This window comes from Myotis lucifugus, unplaced genomic scaffold (genome assembly GCF_000147115.1).
Source record: "Myotis lucifugus unplaced genomic scaffold, Myoluc2.0 scaffold_99, whole genome shotgun sequence".
NCBI lineage: Eukaryota > Metazoa > Chordata > Mammalia > Chiroptera > Vespertilionidae > Myotis > Myotis lucifugus.
This window is the reverse complement of record NW_005871147.1, coordinates 2753595-2766887: the sequence shown is the minus strand read 5'-3', so window position 1 is coordinate 2766887 and position 13293 is coordinate 2753595. Positions and strand designations below refer to the sequence as shown.

The following is a 13293-nucleotide window of genomic DNA, read 5'->3' as shown; positions in this document are numbered from 1 at the left end:
ATTCAATCTGGAGTTTACTATAGCCAAGATCTAAACCATAAAAATAGAGTCAAAACGGAGAACTTCAGAGTCAGAGCCAGATCCCTATTCTGACTCTTCCAGCACCTTTCACTTATGAGTAGTCACTGCCAAATGGAGCAGTGGGAGCTGCATGAGTCCCTCTCCACTGGCCAAGGTGACTCACTCCAATGGAAGCCCGCAGTCCCTTGGAGCTGTTGGTTTTTGCAGTTATGTTTGGTAAGATATGAAGCTAGAACTTAAAAAAAACAGGGTATTGCTTTGGCTCAATTCCATTCCTTATATTGGATGATAGAAGCAAATATATATTTTCCAAAATTCTGCATTCTGTACAAGAGAAAGAATGGCCAGTATTTGAGTATCAAACTAGGACCTCTTTTTGGTACCAATTAGTTTTTATTTTTATTACTGGGAAGAAAAATCACAAGAAAATTATTTCAACAAGCATTTGCTATGAATAATAATAGTCACGAGCCCGACCAGCGTGGCTCGGTGATTGAGCATCAACCTATGAACCAGGTCACAGTTGGATTCCTGGTCAGGGCACATGCCCTGGTTGTGGGCTCGATTCTCAATGTGGGGCGTGCAGGAGGCAGCCAACCAATGATTGTTTCTCATCATTGATATTTCTCTCTCTCTCTCCTTTCCTCTCTGAAATCAATAAAAATATATTTAAAAAAATAATAGTAGCCATGATTTTTCAGCCACTCTTTGTGCTTTCAGACCCTGAATTTCATAATCCTCCTAACACATCTAATAATATAACTATTATCTCCGTTTTATAAGTGAGAAAACTGAGGCCCCAGCATTAAGTAATCTGAACCAGGTCACAAATTTACTAGGTAGCAAATTTGGGATTTGAATCCACATCTAGTCCAACATTAAACCCCTTTTCACTACACTATAATGCTTCTTCAGAGTTATTTTGTATGTGAACTACTAACAATGCTGTAAGATCAAAACACCTAGATACATTAAAACACATTATGTTTCCTGAGTAATGTACTCTAGTGGTAGGCATCGAAACCTCCATTCTGTAATGGGAATAAAGTAGGAAGCAGTTAGCTATTTAGTTTAGCATTACACTGTAAGGAAGAGCTGTGGTCTTGACTTGACCCTTTGACTTTACTGCTCTAAGAAAGTTATAAAATACTTATATGACTCCTCTTATTCTACCGCTGTGTTTGATCTGACAGCAATAGTTTACAAAACCTCCTTTGTTTCCAAACAATGTTAAATAATATATTGAAGGGAGAAAATTAGTCCCCCACCCCAAAGTCATGTACAAATAGTAAGTTGGCTAAAAAAAAAAAAAAAAAAGAAGTATGAGCTCTTTTTGGAATTAATTCATTGAAAGAACCATTACAGTATCTATATCCCTTTCCATCAACCTTGCCATCTGGAATTTATTTTTTAGGCACTCATTGCTTCTCACAGGTTCAATGTTACCCATTTCACACCATTTAACTATTGAAAGCACTTGAAATTCCGGACCCTAGAAGCAGAGCCTGTGTCTTGCCCGTGATGTAGCTAATGTGTCAGACTTGTAAAATAGCTCTTAGTGGCGGGCCTCCATTTAGAGAAAGACGGAAACTAGCTTTAAATACTTAGAGCTTTAATATCTAGTCCATTATACTGAAGCAGGGTCTTGTAAAGAGTCAATTATGGGATACTTCTGATTTGATCCACATGCAAGGGAAATCCGCTTCTTTGCCTTTAAATCCCTGTTATAAGTGTCTTGTTTAAATAATTAGTGACACTTTTTCTTTGATCAAATTGATTCATATTGTTATTCTTCTATGCTAATTTAAAACTTAATCCATGTAAAAGTCTAAGACAGATTTTAATCTCTCATGGAGAAAGCTTTCCCCCAAAATGGAGTTTTCCAGAAAATATTTTAATTTTTAAAACATCATTAATTGATTGAAAATAGTTATTTTTCTAAACGGGATTTGTGAATCAATCACAAGCCAAGATGGTAATGTTATTTTTTGTATATGATGTATTGCATATACAAACACATATACACAATACATAATACATGCTTAATAGCATTTTTAAGCAACTAATATTACTGAGACCTCTAAAGGCAATCAAATGTAATCTCATTTTATGGCTTGGGGCTAAAATGTTTGTGTGTATTTGCAACATACTGTCAAAGGGTTAATATCTTTAATATTAATTTATTCACAATCAAAGAATCAATAAGTTTATGTAAAAACAGAATCCCAGACTTAACTTATCAAATTCATATTTTTAAGAATTACAATTGGCCAGGGCAATACGAAACTGGTACTCTCATGTGCTACTGGTAGGTATTAAATAATAGTTTACTGAAAGGCTTTTGGAAATACCTATCAAAGACCTAGAAAATGCACATGATGTTTGATCTAGCAACAACACTTCTAGCAATTTAGGAATCTAGTCTCAGGAAATAATTACAATAAGAATTTTGTTATAGAACACTGAGAAATATTGGGAAAAATTAAAAATACAACAGAAGATTGATTAAATACATTTTACTTCTATTCACCATTTTGCCCCTAGTATTTATTGAACAAATGAAGGAATATATATCCTTTTAAAAGGAATAGTGCACATAAATATTTTTATGTTAGGGCAGATGATCACAATATAAAATACCATTTTTATTTTTTAAATGCATATATGTGAATAAAAAATGGCAGGTATATATAAAAATATTAATAGTGTTTTCTGGGGGGTAAAAGGCTAATATTTATTTTATTTTCTGTCTCTAAATTTTTTATAATAAACATAATTGCTTTTATAAGAGCGTCACTGCAAACATTTATGTAAATTTTAAATTATACAAGAAACATAGTCTCATTAATTTTATAAAAATATGTAAATAGATAACATAAATATTGAATAGTTCTTTCTTCCTTTTACTATGCCCAGTTCTACTCCTTTTCCAAGATGTAACTACTATTAAGAGTTTGATGTATCCTTCTTATGAGATTGCATTTCATGAATCCACAGAACCAAAGTCTACTTAGCTCCATGAATATTTATATTTCTCTCTTGTTTTTTGCTATTATAAACAATGCTTCAATAAACATCTTCATACATATTTTACCATATACAGGTACAAATATTCATCTAGGATAAAAAGAAACCGAAGTGATCAGTTGATGAGAATGGTTAATGAGAACTTAAAATCACCTTCCAAACTCCACCAGTTCTCAATGATTCATGTGAGTGCCTGCCTATTTTTTTTTAAAAAATATATTTTATTGATTTTTTACAGAGAGGAAGGGAGAGAGATAGAGAGTTAGAAACATCGATGAGAGAGAAACATCGATCAGCTGCCTCCTGCACATCTCCCACTGGGGACGTGCCCGCAACCAAGATACATGCCCTTGACCGGAATCAAACCTGGGACCTTTCAGTCCGCAGGCCGACGCTCTATCCACTGAGCCAAACCGGTTTCGGCGAGTGCCTGCCTATTGCTTATATTCATCAGTGGTGGATAGTACCTCTTTTTCTTTATTTTAGTCAATCAGATGAGCAAAAAGACCATATCTCGTTGTTGCTTTTCCTGATTACTCGTGCATTTGAACATCATTTCAAATTTTAATTGGTCATTTTTATTTTTCTGTCAATTGCCCTTTTTATTCTTGGTCTATGATTTCTTTAATTGCTTTGTACTACTCTTTATATTTTGAATGTTCCCATTATTTATTAGATATGTTGCAAATATTTTCTCCCTGCCATTTTTCTTTCCATTTTCATTAAAAAATTGAGGTAAAATTTACATATGGTGAGTACACAGTTCAATTTTATAAAAGCTTACTTTTGTGTCATTTTAAAAAACGATGTGTTTTCAGTTGTACAGAATTTTTTATTTACTGTCAATCTATTTTATGGCTTCTAAAATTTTCATCATGCTTAGGAAGGACTTCAACAGACCAAATTTAGAATAATCTTTTATACTTTTTGTGATATTTTATATATTTAGCTTTTTAATCTATTTAGAATTTAGTTTTGTATTTTATGTGAGATGGTGATATGCTTTAATTTTACTTTTCTAAATTGACAGTAATTACCTCAGCAGTATTTTCTCACACATTTGAAATACCATTTTTATCATAAATTAAGTTTCTTTGGATGAATGCTTCAGTTTCTGAGCTCTGTATTTGTTCCCTTAATCTAATTGTCTATTCTTGCACAACTGTCACAATGTCTTAATTATCATAGGTTTACAGTATATTTTCATATCTGGCAAGGGTATAGCCCCCTCACGTATCAAATAGTTCCCTTATGGTCTCATTCAGTTTCTCTTCAATAAACAATTGATAATCAGCTGGTCAGTTTCCATGGAAAATACTTAGTGGGATTTTGACTGGGATTGCATTAAACCTCTGGGCAATTTGAGGGTAACTGACATCTTTACCATGTTGGGTCTGGCAATCCAAGATTAAATTGAGATATTGTTTCATTATCTTTTGGCATCTAGCCTTAGTAATGAAACATACAATGCCTACTTGATATCTATTTCTTTGTAGATTACTTGTTTTCCCTCACCTTACCTTTGGTATTCTGATGATGTAGGCCCTTTTAACTGAAAACTTGTATTTTCCTCTAGATCTAGAAAACTTTCTTCTATTATTTCTTGGATTATTTCCTCTTATCCTTTGCATTCTCTTTCAGAGATTCTTCAAAATGTGTAATCTGGTTAACCTTTCCTTCTTTTTAATATATGTTTTCTTGCATTTTATAATTTTTTTAAAATATATGCTTTTATTGATTTCAGAGAGGAAAGGAGAGGGAGAGAGACAGAAACATCAATGATGAGAGAGAATCATCAATTGGCTGCCTCCTGCACACCCCCTCCTGGGGATCCAGCCTGCATCCTGGGCATGTGCCCTCATGGGGAATCAAACCATGACCTCCTGGTGCATAGGTTGATGCTCAACCACTGAGCCACACTAGTGGGGCTTATAATTTTTTGGGAAAAGGCAGTAGCGTATAATCAGATCACAATTTTAATCCCATCTTTCTATGCATTATGAAGGAAATTTTAAAATAAATTTCAAATTACAACTTGATTGAATTGAGCTCTGGCTATTTCCTCAAAGAATCTTAGAATATTACAGAATTTTTCATTCACTGAACCAGTATTTATTTTGTGCCTAATTTCTGTCTGGAACTGTTCTAAGTTCTGAGGATCCCAAGTGAAAAAAGGCACAAGTTTATAGTCTGGCATAGTTTTTCAACCTTGGAACTATTTGTTTATTTTTTTACATTTCTAACCTATCAATCAATTATTCTATAACAGGTAGTACCACATGGTGTACTATGTGGTACTAGTCAGATCATATGGGTTTGAATTTTGGATCCATTGTTTATTGGGGTCATCTTGGGCAAGTTACTTTAACTTCCCTGTGACTTAGTCTTCTATCTATAAAATGAGGATAATAACAGTACCTTTCTCATAGGGTTATTGTATTAAATAATACTTGCACAGCACTTAGCACTCAATAAATTATAAATGTTACTTCTTATTATTCCATATGTTACCATCACCCTGAGGTTTTTCAACACATACTTTATAGATTTTTTCTCTTTATTAATTCTTGTTTGGAATGATCTTGGAGACAATGACTGTTGATGATTATGAGAAGCTAAATATACCCCTCCAAACTTCTTGGTATTTTGACCAACTTTAAATAGGTCTTATCAAGAAAAGGAATCAGTAGCAAATGACAATGTATCAATAGCAAATTTTTTAAATACTTAAGGTAATGTTATTCTCCTATGGCTCAGAAATTAAAATAAAATTAAAACCGAAAGATAAGTGACAGCATTGAACTTAAAGAAAAAACTGAGAAATAAGCACTGAATCGACATAGACTTTAAATGTTTTAAAGAAAGGACATACCTTCTCATCAAATTTGTATGGGGAGAAATTGACATAGGGAAAGCAATTTAGATTTACTTGGGACATAATTATACTATTCTGCAGTATTATTTTTGCCATCAGTTGTTCTTCCGACATCCCCTTTTCTATCACAGTCACCAGAGGCAAGCAGAAGCGTCTGAAGAGTTTGAAGAGGGGAACTAGCAGCGCTCCTGCTCCCGCAGTGTGCTCATGTGGAAGCATTTCCCTGCGGCTCTGTGTTTACAGGATTTTATTTGTGTAGAAGTACTGCAGAAGCACTGGGTGATAGTGGCTCAGCTGCGGGCAGAGCTTGAGGTTCTTTTGCTCTTCTTCACTCTGGAAGCTGTGTTCCCACCTTTGTCTCAGACAGGGAGAACAGGCCCGAAATGTGGTTTTGCAAGCCTTGGCAACCTGGAGATTTCTATCCTGTAAATGGATTAGGAGGGAATCTTGAGTTTGCTTAATATGATTGGTGAAAATTTTCTTCCATTTCCACCCAGCAAAAGCAGCCAATTGCCCAAGTGAGACAAAGGCTGAGTGTCTCAGGCTGTCCCTGTTGGCATCTAGTAGAGTCCTGGTCTGAAGAGTGATGTCTATGAAGAGCCCAAACCTTCCCCCTGGATCTTGCCCAGGATGATGGTCAGAGTCTTCCTGCTCATGCAGGTGACTTCAGAACTCACGGGATCATACAATCCATGCACCAGCAGGTCTAGGACAATTTTCTTGTACTTTCTCATCTTGTTGGGGTTCTCACAGGCCATGGTTCCTAGGCCTTTCATTGACATGTGACACTTTTTAGCACTGGATCCGGGGGCTCTTTCTGTCAAGAGGAAAAACACATTCTTCAGAGGCTCCCTCTTCTAGAACCTCAGTTTCCAAGAGATCCTGGAAAAGAAAGACATCGTTGATGTCCTTTTCTTCTTGAACTGGGAGGTGGAGATGGAAAGGTGCTAGTCCAGGATTCTTCTGTTTGGTCCATGGATTTGAACTCATTTGCTGAGCTCCAGTGCTGGAGCAGCAGCTCGAAAGGCACAGGGACATATGAGGAGAAACTGAATTGTCTGGCTTCAGGTTGAGAGCTGGAGGGGCAGCTTTCTCCCAGACAGAAGTGCTGGCAGAGGCCACTGTTCTTTTACTGAGCCCTTCCCCCACAGAGCCAGCAGGCAGGCACAAAATCTGAGTCTCCTTCAACCTCAACCTTGGTATTATTGACATTTCTGACTGAATAATTCTTTGTTATAGGCTGTTTAGCAGTATCTCTGGCTTCTACCCACTAGGGCTTCTACCCTTCTGTGACAATCAAAACATCTCCACACATTGTCAAATGTCCCCTGACAGGCAAAATTGCCCCTCTCCCCCCAGAGCACTGGTCTAGCAGAAGAAATATCTAATCTAATATTAGAAATATGTTAGTGGAAAAGTATACACAGTATAGTATTGACACAAAGAGGGTAATAGCTAACCTTGCCTGGGGTTCAGGAAAGGTTTTAAGAAGCAGAAGACAGTAGATCTGGGTTGTGAAGAAAGAGTTAAGTGCTTGACAGGCAAATAAGGGAAGACAAAAGAATTAATAGTAATATTAGAAAGAAAAACAGCATCTAAAAGCAGAAAGGTTGAAATAGTTTGGTGTCTATGTAGAGTTCTAGTTCAGTGTAGATTGGAACATAGATTTGAAGGCTGTGGTGAAGGGAGAAGGAAGCAATAAAGCTGAAGAGGTAGAGACAAGGTTATAAAAGAACTTGCAGGCTATGCTAAGAAAAGTTGGGCTTGCCCTGACTGGTTTGGCTCAGTGGATAGAGCGTCGGCCTGTGGATTGAAAGGTCCCAGGTTCGATTCCGGTCAAGGGCATGTACCTTGGTTGCGGGCACATCCCCAGTAGGAGGTGTGCAGGAGGCAGCTGATGGATGTTTCTCTCTCATCGATGTTTCTAACTCTCTATCCTTCTCCCTTCCTCTGTAAAATATTAATAAAATATATTTTTTAAAAAGTTGGGCTTTATTGAGTTATGATGATAAAACACTGAAAGTATTAAGCAGGGAAATGGCATTTTAGAAAGGTAATTTTTAAAAATAGGCAGGGAATGGTTTAGGAGGAGATAATATTGGAAATAGATTAGGTAGGAGACAGTTACAATAGTTAAGGGCCTAAACTAGGGCCATGGGGGCTAAAGAGATGGGAAATGGCACAATCAATATACAGGAGGTAGAACTGATAAGATTTAGTGATTGCTTAGCTATGGAGAATAAGGAATTGAGAGGAGTTAGGACAATGTCAGTTATCCCACTATTGAGTTAACTCATTATTGTGGCATTACACAAGACTGTAACATTTTAAGCCAAGATCAGATAAAGACTAAATTTTTTTCATTTATTAATGATTTATTAATAGACAATTGTATCCATAAAATGACTAAGTTCCACAAATGCTATGAAGGCCAAATAATTCAAGGATGGGATAATTTTTCAACATCTTTGTTGAAGAACTATGGTACTGAGGACCTCTACTGTTGAGAATATGAATAGCTTCAACATTAGGATTAAACATTCAGTAAAATGTCACCCAGGCACCGGCAATCCACAGCCTACCCAGAGTTCAGATATTATTTTCAGAGGCACAAGGCTAGTTGTGTTACTGGAGCCTAAACAGAAATGCTAGTAGGGTAGAATCCAGGTCTCCTCCCACCTCCTGGAATACTTCTTCACCTCCAGGTGCCCCGAATTCTAGTACTGTCTTCTGGCCTGAGTCTGTATTCGGCCTGAATACTACTGTGGTTTTTTGTGGGGGTTTTTTGAGAAACAATTACACAGCAAATTTAATGTTTATGCAATTTAAATCCATTGATGCTACGAGTTGGAATAAACTATACTCCAAATTCTCCCAGTCTATGCTCAAATCCTTTTAGAAAGGGAAGAGAGTGTTTCTTTCTGTCCAACCCTCGCCTCTAGAAAAAAGAGCTCATCTGAGATGGAGGGCTTAGAAATGCAAACTGGTCAATAGAAATATTCCCTTTTCCAGATAATTTTTCCTTTACGTAATCTACCTAAATGCTGATATGTTGACTGAAAGCACCAGATTCTCCTACAATTGACTCCTCCACAAAGTCTGAATCCAAAAGATGTTTGAGTTTGCCAAGCAACTGAGCGTAGGATACACATTTTCCCTCAGGTTTCCTTACAGTTATCTCAAAAGATTTTTAAACAGTTCAATTATTTTTAAAGTGTTGTTTGTTTGTTTGGTGAGAAGCTTTTCTCAAATGTCACAAGCTATAGGGTTAAGGAAGATTTCTTTTGTGATTATATTTAGTATACGCATGGTTATGGCTCTTTATACAGCTTTCCCTTTAAGGGAGCCTTAGTTCCATTATTTCCACGATATTCATTGATAGCTTTTAAACTGACCCAAGGGTTTCCCTAGGTATAGTTTGGCTAATAAATATCAGACACACTAGTGTTTGAATTTGGGCTCTGCCATTTATTAGTTTATTGTTCAAGTTACTGAACCTCTCTGACTTTCTCCTGTGTTAAAACGGGGGTTTTATGGGGTTTGAATATGTTAGCATTTATGAAAAGTATATGACAGAGACCAGCACAAAATGAATGCCGAATATATCTAAATTTCCCTTCTCTTCCTTTTCCTTCTCTTTATAAAGAGCACAATAAATAATCACTTCAAACTGAGAGTTATTTAACTGTCTACAAAACATGCCTAGGTGGAGTCCTTAATCAACATCATGTTTTCAAGCCAAATGTGAGTCAAACCAAATTCTTCCCTTTATCAGATTGTGTTTTTAGCACAAGAAAGGCAGTCAAAAGAAACTAGGTGTTAGAGGGTTTGGTTGTACGCATACAGTACCAAAGGCATAACCCATTTTGTATAAGAAATCCAATAGAATTACCAAAGAGTTTTTAGTCAGCATCTATGGTCACATGTGAGCATGTTATTTGGTACAGGGATTGATGAGGGAGAAAAGCCTACGGAAGTTCGAAACAAGAAAAACGGAAACCCCAAATGCAAAGGAGGTTCACACTATCTCTGGCACCATGTACGCAAGTTCCCAACAGGCAACGTGCGCATTTAGTCACTCTATACCAGTGATGGCGAACCTATGACACGCATGTCAGAGGTGACACGCGAACTCATTTTTTTGGTTGATTTTTCTTTGTTAAATGGCATTTAAATATATAAAGTAAATATCAAAAATATAAATCTTTGTTTTATTATGGTTGCAAATATCAAAAAATTTCTATATGTGACACGGCACCAGAGTTAAGTTAGGGTTTTTCAAAATGCTGACACGCCGAGCTCAGAAGGTTCGCCATCACTGCTCTATACAAAGAAAGTTCAATAGCTCTCATGCCTGAGCTTGAGGACTCATAGTTAGGTCATCCCGTCATAATTTTTGTTGTTGTTGTTAAAAGGGAATCTCAAACCATATGCAGAGAACCATATGCTAAAATACAAATTCAAGCTAGTGCACAAATGTATTTTCATACAGCCAGGAGATTTTGTTGTTTTCAATGCTTGGGGTGAAATGTGAAAGCTAATGGTTCCTATTCATTTTGAAAATGAAGAGAGAGCAGCAATCGGGTTGAAGGAATAATGGGTTAGCAATCCGGAGATCAAGGGTCTACCCTTGCTTCTGTCACTGCCTATCAGTGGGACCTAGAACAAGTCCCCTACATACAGTGCTTCAGTTTCCCCACCAGAATGTTCTAAATAACAATTCTGGCACGCACCTCAAAGGGAAAAGATAATAAGCATACAATACTTTTCAATCTTCCTTAAGACGGTGTTACATAAATCCCAGTCATTACTACCACTAATACGCTAGGATGATAGTACCTGCAGGGAGGTAATCATCACCCTGTAGAGAGAGTAAGCTATTAATCACCTCCAATCCCTCAAATTGTGTGTCAAGTCAAGGACAAGTGAGAGATATGCCGACTATAGTACTGGTGTCAGAAGGAGTTTCTATAAGCCTCAAGCCTTCACTGTGAACATTTTGCTTCTCAGAAAAAAAAGATTCTGCATTCAAAGTAACCTCGTTGCTATGAGAAGGTATGATCTTGACTAGTTTATCTTTCTTGAGGCTTTCAATCTTGGCAGCAGTGCTGTGCTTCCCACCGAAGCTGAAGTACTTGCGCCAGATTGTATTGTCAACATAAGGAGGGGGAAAGATGCTTACATCAGCTGAGAAACCCATTTCCAATTTAAGGTTAGAAAATGTCTTTCTAAATCCAAATTGTAACTTTTATCTTAGACTTCCCCTTTAACTAATGCGGTCACGTGCAGATCAGATGCTTAGACTGATAAATGTGTAAGGGATTCACTCATTGTCAAAGCCCAGAATCCAAAGGTGATTAGTCGGCTAGCACCAGACAACCTTGTTTGTTGCTTTGCCGCTTAATCACATTAATCCCTCCACAAGAAGCTCATCTGCATGGCAGGGAATTAAACACTGACAAAAATAAAACCAAAGCCCCCAAATCAGTCCAGACACCTGTTTCACATAAGTAAGTGTGATAAGATTGTCTGTGGGTAGCAATTTTTTTTCCTGTAAACATTCTTACAATTTTTTTGACACAAATAATTTAGGATTCATTTTCATAAAGGTGCTTTTCTGTAATGTAGATAAGTGTTATATTCCAGGTAAAAAGCAGACTAGATTCTAATTGAAAGCCAGGAGTGTCCTCTAAGTGTGGTTACTAAATCATAAGCAATAGATTTCCTATTTCAGAAGGAAGCCAACTTAGAGATTTCTCTTAACTACGCCAAAACCACTAAAAGTGACCTTTGTTTCTGCACATACACTTAACCTAGTTGATTCTGATCAATTTTCCCTCATGATCCTTACATTGTTTAAATAAACTCTTTATAAGGCAGACTTTAATCTTTTAAAGTCCTGGTATGGAGAGTATTATTTAAAGGTGTTTTTTTAAATCCAAATTAAATATATTAATTTAAAGACTTTAAATTTTATCTTTAAAAAAAAAAAACCACACAGCCAGTCTTGTACCATTTTTTGATAATTATTTTTCTCCTATGTTCCATTTTTAGCTAAAACCACAGACATAAAACCATGTGCAAATCAGTTCAACATTTGGGAAAATATTAGTGAAACAGTAAAGTAGAAAATAATTTCTTCTGAGAAAAATCTACCGTTTACAGGCAGTGCTAATTAAATTTTTTAAATTTAAAAGTAATTTAAAATGGAAAATCTTTCATCGGAGTTAACTTTAAGCAGAATTTAGTTTTTCTTTAACAGTGCAAATGTACAGAAAATCCCAGAGATGTTCAAATGCATTAGGCACCTATAGAGCAACAACATCCAAGCGGAAACAACTCGGAAAAGATCCATGAGGGTTTTCGTGACTGCTGGAGAGAGTCAGCTCAGAGTACAACTTTCAAAGCACACCAGTGTAGGGAGTAAAGCATTCAAACACAAAATGAGCACTCAGCAAGAGCTACAAAGGACGCTTTTACCTAATTAAAAGCTTAAATTCACAGAACTTCAGAGCACTGCCGTTTCAGCTTAACTTTGCCAAAATAATCAAGCAGAATGAAGCAAAACAAATAGGAGAACAACAAGCCTACCACTCTGGTTTTGATTTGCTGCCCATTACAGTTGAGCGGTTTGGCCTGCTGGGGCTAGACTGCTCTCAAACGTCTTTCAAATGCCCTATAATGACACCTAATTTGACATTTAACTCTTGGAGGAAAACGTTGTTTTCCTTGTGATAGTATTTGTCCTATGTGAACATTATCAAACTGTTTGTTCTAATCCGTTGGAAAGAACCATAAGGCTCCTCTGAAATGAAGGCTTTTCCTAGTTAGGAAGGTGACTGAAAAGATTTAGTTCTTTAGCTTGTCTTTAAATCTTCTAAATGAAAGATGATTTACAATTAAGCTATGAAAATGTGAACACTCTCAAGTCTGGAAAGTTTCAGTCTGAATTGAGGTATCCTAAATCAATGCAAAGACTCTGTCTCACAGAACCAAATCTTACCCAAATCAGCCTCTATGCTCAAATCTTAATAAATTATAAAGGGTTTACACACTATGTCTAATTCAACTAATTTCAGCTGAGACACTACCAGTATTTCCCTATAATGTGCCATGAAAAAATAATAGCATTTATATTTAAAGACAAAATGGCATAACGTACTAGGAGTTGTCACACAAAGATCATTTTCCTTGAGAAAAATATGATTATACTTCTAATGATTTGAGAAAGTAGATTAGAAAAATAAGGTGTGCTAGGCTCTTCAGAAGACCTCTCCAGATTTAGTTGCAAATTAAGGTGAATTTTTATAAATGGGATCCTCAAATTGTTTAAATTGTTAACCAGTTTAGGATTATCAAGTTTGGGGACC

The 13293-nt window shown here is 36.3% G+C and overlaps 1 pseudogene; it reads right to left on the bottom strand.

The window, feature by feature from the left end:
- Positions 1-6160: 6160 nt before the first annotated feature.
- On the bottom strand, positions 6161-11123 carry LOC102419212 (annotated as a pseudogene).
- Positions 11124-13293: the final 2170 nt, after the last annotated feature.